The following is an 8529-nucleotide window of genomic DNA, read 5'->3' on the forward strand; positions in this document are numbered from 1 at the left end:
TCCAAGGCAGAACGTAGTCCTCCTTAAATGGGAAGGTGGTGCAGTCCCTCTAGCAAGGCGTATGATGGTGGACCTGATTTTAGATATGGGTTTTGGAGCTGATGACCTATATGCCCTGATACATGTGGCTGGAAGCCGGGAATACACGGTTAGTTTCACCAGACCAGAGGGTCTTGACTTGTTCTGGGAACGATATATGGCTCGGTGCAGGTCAAGACCCGAATGGGAAGGTCTGGTGCCAGTGGCAGTTTCCCAAAGGTCAACAGTAAAGAAAATTACTATTATCCTAACAAATGAGAGTGTTCCTGCTCGGGACTTAGAGGTCTGGTTGAAAAATTATGGGGATGTTCTGACGCGGCCGGATAAAATTCATGACGAGTGTGGCATCTGGACCGGGGGTTGGTCGGTAACGGTCAGGTTGGCTCGGGATGGGAATGTTGTCCGTCACCTTCCCTCCTCTGCCTTTATAGGGAGGGATAGGATGACTATTTTTTATCCCGGTCAGCCAAAACGGTGTCATCGCTGTGGAGAAAAGGGGCATTTTAGCTCCTCTTGTTCAGTACTGATCTGTTCAGTATGTCGGGGACAGGGTCATGTGGCCAGGGACTGCACCCAGGCGATGAGGTGCAACCTGTGCCTGCGCCTTGGTCACCCCTACAGCCGATGTCCTGAAGTCTGGCATAATATGGATAGAGAGGTGATAGATGATCTGTTAAGGCTGGACAGGATGGAGGATGAGGCCCCTGGTGTACCATCCTCCTCTGCGGTGACTGACTCCCCTGGTCCTGTTCAGGATCCCTCCCTAGTCCCTGTGCCCACCCCTCCTGTATCTGTAAGTATTCCTTCTGTGTCTGTCCCTGTGTCCCCCCAGCCTACTGTACCCGCTCCTCTTGTGTCAGAACCTTCCAAGTCTGTGCCCCCCAAGTCAGTTATTCCCGATCAGTCTTCCCTTCCTAAGTGTGACCTTAAAGAAGCCCCCCACCCACCAGGAGTGGTAGAGGGTACCAAAAAGGGTGCTGCTGCGGCTTCCTCTGTAAAGAAGTCTTCTGTGAAGACTTCAAAGAAGAAGAAAACAAGAGATGAAAGCATCTCTGAATCTGACCTGCAGTACCTGGAGGAGAGAAGGAAGGTTGTAAGGCGGAAGAGACAGACGGTGAGGATGGAACAGGGACAGGATGCCCCAGTGACTGTCTCCAACCGGTATAGGGCTTCTGCTTGGGATATCTCCTCATCTGGGGATTCTTCTGAGCAGAATTCAGAAATTGAAATGGAGTTGGAGGAGGCTTCAAGAAAGAGAGAGGCTTCTGGTGATGAGCAGCAGAGGGGAGCTAAGAAGCAATCCACCCAATAACCCAAATGGCGGTTCCCCCTCCGTTAAAAGTGGTGACAATAAATGTCGCCAGTATTAAGTCAGTAAGAGCTCGTTCTATGGCCTTCTTTTTGTTCAGCCAATTAGATGCTGAAATTTTATTTTTGCAGGAGACTAGGCTCACCTCCTTGGCAGATATTCATATGGCCAAGAGAGAGTGGAGGTATGTATGGTCCATCTTACTGGTCTCTTGCGGCCAAGCCTTACGGTGGGGTGGCGGTGTTGTTTAAAACCGGCATGGTAACTGTCTGGCGGGTTATTGAGGTGGAGATTGGGAGATGTATAGTCTTAGACATCCTTGTGGGAGGGCAGGACCTGCGCCTTATTAATATTTATGGGACGCACACAAAGTGGGACAGGAAATGCCTTTTTACAAGGATCAAGCCATTTCTTTTTACATCCCGGCAAGTGGTTTTTGGAGGTGACTTTAATACTGTGACTAGGCCCAAGGACAGGAAGGACTTCAATGACAGTCTGGGATATGATAGCGTTTTTTTAAATAGTATGGTTAGGGATGCTGGTCTTGTGGATGTGCACATTAAGCACCTTCCGGATGACACAGGGTTCACCTTTCATCGTGGTAATAGTCAGAGTAGGATAGATAGGTTTTTTTTGAAGGAGGCCTCTGCTTTCTCACCCTCAGGGGTGCAGGCAGTGGAGTTCTCTGATCACTGTATGCTATCTGTGGTCCTGAATGCTTCAGACTTCCCTCAGAGGGGCAAAGGCATCTGGAGATTAAATTCGACTCTCCTTGAGGAAGAACATGTTAGGCAATCCTTTGAGGAATTCTTTCAGGCACAGGTGACCATCCTGGACTTTTGTAGCAGCAAGGCTGAGTGGTGGGAGCTGACCAAAAAGAGGATTGCTGGATTCTTCAGGGGCCTAGCCAATAAAAAACAGTTTAATAGATACATGACCTACCAACGTTTGCGGAGGAAGCTGGATATTCTTGTCTCGAGAGGAGGAGATCCTGGGGCAATCTCTGAAGTGAAAATCCTCCTCAGGAAGTGTCAATATGACCGGCATACCTCTTTGGTTCTGGAGCGGGACTATGGGAAATACCACTCGCCTGACCCTTACCAGAACTGCAAACAGGGTGTAGCTGTTAAGATGGTCGTTGGCCTTAAGGATAGTACAGGTTCCTTGACAAAGTCCAGGTCAGGGATCCTGGAGGTCGTGAGGTCTTTTTATGCTGAACTTCTTGGGAGGAAAGAGCTTGATCGAGACAAGATGGAAAGCTTTTTGGACTCTACTCCAGGTCTAAATGGTGGAGATGTCCCTTTGATGAATTTGACGGAAGAGATCACAGTTGAAGAGGTGACGAGGGCAATTGAACAGCTTGCCATCAAAAAGTCACCTGGACCGGATGGTCTGACGGCTGAGTTTTACAAAGCCTTTAAGTCTATTCTGGCCCCACATTTGGTAGAGGTTTTTAATAGTTGTCTTGCTGAGGGGGTGCTTCCCCCTTCCATGAGACACTCAGCTGTGATTCTTCTTTCAAAAGGTAAAGATCCTTCGATGATTGAGAATTGGCACCCCCATCAGCCTTCTCAATGTCGATAGAAAGGTGCTGGCGAAGATACTTTTCTGGCGCCTATCGGCAGTAGCAGAGTCTTTGCTTTCTCGCCATCAGCCGATCCAGGTTAGGAGCACCTTCACAGTGGTTTTAGCTGTCCGGGAGGCCTTGGAGCAGTGCAGGGCTGCAGGCTGGGGAAAGTATTTACTGGCATTGGATCAGGCAAAGGCTTTCGATCGTGTCAACCATGAGTACCTGTGGTTGATCTTTAGTAAGTACGGTCTGCCGGGTGGTTTTGTCGATTGGTTAAAAGTCTTGTATAAGGGGGCAGAAAGCTTCCCTCTTGTTAATGGTTGAGTTGGACAGTCCTTTGAGGTTGGTTCTGGGGTGCGCCAGGGTTGTCCCCTGAGTCCCCTGCTCTATGTGTTTGCAATCGACCCCTTCATCAGGAGGCTAGAGAGCAGCATGTTGTGTGGGGTACCAGTGGGAATCCCGGGTGAGCCGCCTTTGAGGGTTGTTGCCTATGCAGATGATGTGTCAGTGATTGTCACTGGGACAGATGAAGCGGAGGAGGTGGTCTCTCTGACATCACGGTACTCTGAAGCATCAGGCTCCAAAATCAATCAGGAAAAGAGTGAAGTTTTTTGGATGGGAAAGGAAGGTGAGGGGTTTGATCTCCCGGACACCTTTCCAGTGCCCCAGGAAAAAATTAAGATATTAGGCATTGAATTTGGACCTGGCGATTATGGCCTCAAAAACTGGGAAGGCAGGCTGGAAGTTGCCAATACTAAGGTGGTCAGCTGGAAGATGTTATATGAATAAAGCCGACACACGAAAAGTCTTCTTCCAAATAAAATGCTTTATTCCAACATGGATAGCGGTGACAACATGACAGATGCAGACGCGTTTCGGCTTTACGCCTTCCTCATAGCTATGAGGAAGGCGTAAAGCCGAAACGCGTCAGAATCTGTCATGTTGTCACCGCTATCCATGTTGGAATAAAGCATTTTATTTGGAAGAAGACTTTTCGTGTGCCGGCTTTATTCATATAACATTTGGTTTAGACGTTCAGCTTGAGCACCGACACTTAGCTCTTTATTTTCCCACAGTGCGGTGGAGCTAGGGTGAGTTACTGTTTAGGTCAGCTGGAAGAGATGGAAGTTATCTCTGAGGGAAAGGGTTGATCTGATTAAGACTTACCTGATACCGATCTTCTTGTATGTCAGCCCTGTCTGCATCTTGCCAGTGTCTCTCTATACTAGGATCTATAGTGTGTTCTTCCAGATGCTGTGGGGGAACAGACTGAACCCCATCAAGAGGAATGTCACCTACCTATCCAGGAGGGAGGGTGGCTTAGGTATGGTCAACCCCGTTATTTTCTTTTCACTGCTATTTCTCAAGTTTAACATTGGTAGTATGCTTGCAGTGGAACCTCCTGGATGGGCAGGCATGTTTAGATCTTGGTTTAGGCCTTTTCTGCGACTTTGGGAAGAAGGTGGCCAAGTGAAGAATCTCAGGGGTCATCGTGGTCAGCTTCCAGCCTATGTAGCTCCGTGTCTGAAGTTGCTGCGGCAGTGGCGACTGTCGGCTGAAGATCTCAGATCCGCTCCGAGGAAAGTCCTTATGAGCCGAGTCTTGAGCGAAGTCTTTCATGACCCACTGGCCTTAAGGGATTGCCCAGGCCCAATTTTGAGGGAAGGGTTAAGACTGATTAATTTGGCTAGAGTCCCCCTTAAATTCAGGGATCTGGCCTGGTTGTGCTTCCACGGGAGGCTCTATGTTCGGGGCAATTTGAAATTCCGCAGTGGGATGGATCGTGGTTGTCCTCGGGAGGAATGTGCAGGTGAGGAGGAGACTATGGACCATTTTCTGCTTCGTTGCCCTTTTAACAAAGAGGTATACAAACAGGTGGGGCGGGCCCTCGGTGTTCCTTTCCTCTCCAGGCTGAGTTATGCTGAGTGGGTGTACGGAACATTCAATACTGGTGGGGGCTTTTGTTTGGATACACTTTTTTTAGTTAGTTTAGTAGTCCATTATTACACATGGAACGCACGGTGTCAGGTCACCCTTCGGCGTAAAATCCTTCCTGTTCAGGTGGTGGTGTGTGACATTCTGCATGAGGTGGGGAAGATTCGGGTGCTTGAGAGAGACAAGTGGGGTCAGAGGGCTTGGCTGAAGGCGTGAAGGGGTTTCAAGCCTCCCTGACTGCCAGGAGTCTCTTTCCCGGGTGTGGCATTCTGTCTCTTATCACCCTAGATTTTTTCTTAATGCTCAGTTTTTGATAAATGGCTGCATACATAGGTGATGGGTTGTGCCTCTTAGGCCCTCTCTGCTGCTTTATGTAAATAGTTTTCTAAGAATGTTGGAAGTGGATTATGTATATATTGTATATATTCTGCACAAGGATGTGTATTCCTTTGTTTTTCTGTTGGAATATTGTACTATAGTTCTGTTTTTTACTTTTGTATAAAAGTTGTTGCTTGATTCTTTTCAATAAAAGATCAATAGTGTCCCATCATTGGTGTCAGTGGGAGAAATAGTGTCCTATTGTTGGTATCAGTGACAGGAATTATGGCCCATTGATGGTGTCAGTGGGAGGAATAGTGCTCCATCATTTGGTGTAAGTGGAAAAAATATGCCCCATCATTGGTGTCAGTGGAAAGAATAGTGTCCCATCATTGGAGTCAGTGGGAGGAATAGTGCCCTATCATTAGTGTCAGTGGGAGGAATAGTGCCCCATCATTGGTGTCAGTTGGAGAAATAGTGCCCTATTGTTGGTATCGGTGACAGGAATTATGGCCCATTGATGGTGTCAGTGGGAGGAATAGTGCTCCATCATTTGGTGTAAGTGGAAAGAATATGCCCCATCATTGGTGTAAGTGGAAAGAATAGTTCCCCATCATTGGTGTCAGTGGAAAGAATAGTGCTCCATCATTAGTGTCAGTGGGAGAAATTGTGCCCTATTGTTGGTATCAGTGACAGGAATTATGGCCCATTGGCGGTGTCAGTGGGAGGAAGTGCCTTGTATCAGTGGGAGCAACAGTGCCCCAAGCGCTGGATAAAGGTCAGCAAAGGGCCCTATCTGTTCCCTGTGCCGCAGTTCCACAGTTTGGAGACCACTGTGCTAGTGTATTGACTCTTACTGCAGTAGTCACATTTTCTAGCAGGTTCAGAGACACAATTACAAAATTAAAATATATTAAATTTAATGGGTAACTCCACTTTCGTGGGGAAAAAAAAAATAGCAAATAAAGAAAAAACAATACTGTATAGCATATACAATTGTGACACAAATCATATCGTAATTGAATGTTGTTAAAAATGACCTTTCCTTTTCAATCTTTCAATCTGCGTCTGTTGTAATTTTCTGAAAATACAATGCAATATGGCTACCTAAAGCTGTTCTGTACACAGAATGTGTACTGACCACACCCCAGAAACATAATTTCCTGCTTGTGTGATTGGCTCACCAATTTTCCCAGAAGTCTGCATAAGATACAAGTCAGATTTCAGGCATCCCCTGCAACAAAAATGTCATTTTTGGTGAGATATTCATAATAGGAACACGTCTGAAGGGATGCAGACCCATCAGATTTCCTCATTAGAACCCTGCACCTGCTACAGCTGATAATTATGAAACCCTTCTATTTGACCCACTCAGCACAGAGGCACAGAGGAACAAACAATGATTTCTTCAGAACAACAAAAGGTAGGAATCTGCAACAATGTTTGTTAACCTCCCTGGCGGTCTGATTATGTCAGAATTTTTGTGCTAAAAGCAGTACATTGTTTTGCATGGAAATATGTTGTTTTATATTTTAGGCCTGTAATTCTTAGGAATAACTCACTTAAATCAATCCAAACAAGAGTCTAGTAGACATCCCAGGTATGATAAATTTTGAAACACTAAATCTTAAATTATATTATAATAATAATACACTTTATTCAATAATATAACTAAACCAAATATGTACAAACAAGGGGAGCGATATTATTAGTCACTGTAATAAAGGTTTAGTAAACATCTTGGGTATGAATTATTTTGAAACATGGGACTGCACAAAGTCTGACGTCACAATCGGGACAATAGAATCTGGTTTCTTTTCTTATTTTCCTTCTGCTGTCATCTCTCTTCGAGCAACAAACAACACAAATCCTTGTAGGTGCGACTTTTTCTCAGTTGGTGGGATGTAGTTCATGAAGTGACGACCAGTCAGGCGATCCGGGTTGACAACGCCAACAGCACGACGTCCAGATCTGTTCGCAGCCATTGATGGTGTTTGGTGATTTTCAAATAAAGTCCGCATGAATCAAAGGCTTGTCACACTTTTTTTTGAGCAGAATGTAGGCATTCCACAAGCATTGCTCAAGAAGATGTCTGAAGATCTTTTTAAAGAATTTTTTTTGCTGCTAACTCATAGCTGGGTAGAATGTCATTGCTTGGTCGGCTCTGTCGATACCTCCCATGATGTTGTTGTAGTCTATCACTACTTGTGGTTTCATGACTTCTTTCCCACCTTTCGTGCGTACCATAACAGTGGAGGTGTTATGCACTGTACACATCTTTCTTGTCCTTCCATCCCAGTGCCATAATTTTGCCATTCTGCCAGGCAACCATTTCTCCTGTCTTCAGCTTCTTTTTGCCAAACATTGGCGGCATGTCGCGCCGGTTAGCCCTTACGGTTCCATAGGCATGCAGTAAAACCTTATAAAGTTCAGGAGATGTATAAAAGTTGTCCGTTGTTACATAATAGCCCTGATTAACGAATGGCTCAATTAGTAAAAGAACAGAAGATGTTGCCATTCCATAGACTTTCATCTATGCTGATGTCTCTTTCTAGCACATAGCTCCGTTGGAAATTCTGAAGAATCATTTGATATACTTCCCAAATTTTTTTTGTGCAGGATGAGTAGTTTCATCAAATTCTTAATTATTTTCAAAGTGCAGATATTTCATTATAAAGGAAAATCTGTATTCTGACATGATCGTGCCAAGGAATGGAGTGGCAAGTAATGTATTGGTTGTCCGATACCACCACCCCCTGAAGAATTATTAGGCCCAGAAATTTCCAAAGGTCATCTTTGGTCAGTGGTTCCCACTTTCTGCATCTTACAATCCTCAGATGTGTAGTGCATTGATCAGAGTTGTATAAAGTACTCGAAACCCATACTTGAGTAAAAGTACAAGTGCTCGATCAAAAAGTGACTTTAATAGAAGTGGAAGTGCTCGATCAAAAAGTGACTTGAGTAGAAGTACTAAAGTATTCAACATTTTTTGTACTTAAGTATTGCAAGTAGTTTTTAAAAAAATTTTGCTACTCAAGTACTGAAAGTAAAAGTACTAGTAGTTTTTAAAAAAAATTGCTACTCAAGTACTGAAAGTAAAAGTACAAGTACTGTGTTATGTAGTTATTAAAGAAAAAGTCAAAAGTTTATTAAAGTTAAAGTTATTAAAGAAAGAAGCCAAAAGTACACATGACATTATACACATTTTTTTGAGCTTCATGAAACCTGCCATCTACTGTTCTGGCAGTGGTAATTTTTTTATAATTGTAGCGAGTAACTATGCAGCACAAAAAAAAAATATCGGAGTAGAAGTATTGAAATCATCGAAAAAATGTAGTGAAGTAAAAGTGGAAGTAGG

Source organism: Pelophylax lessonae (assembly GCF_965119305.1).
Source record: "Pelophylax lessonae genome assembly, chromosome: 4".
Taxonomy (NCBI): domain Eukaryota; kingdom Metazoa; phylum Chordata; class Amphibia; order Anura; family Ranidae; genus Pelophylax; species Pelophylax lessonae.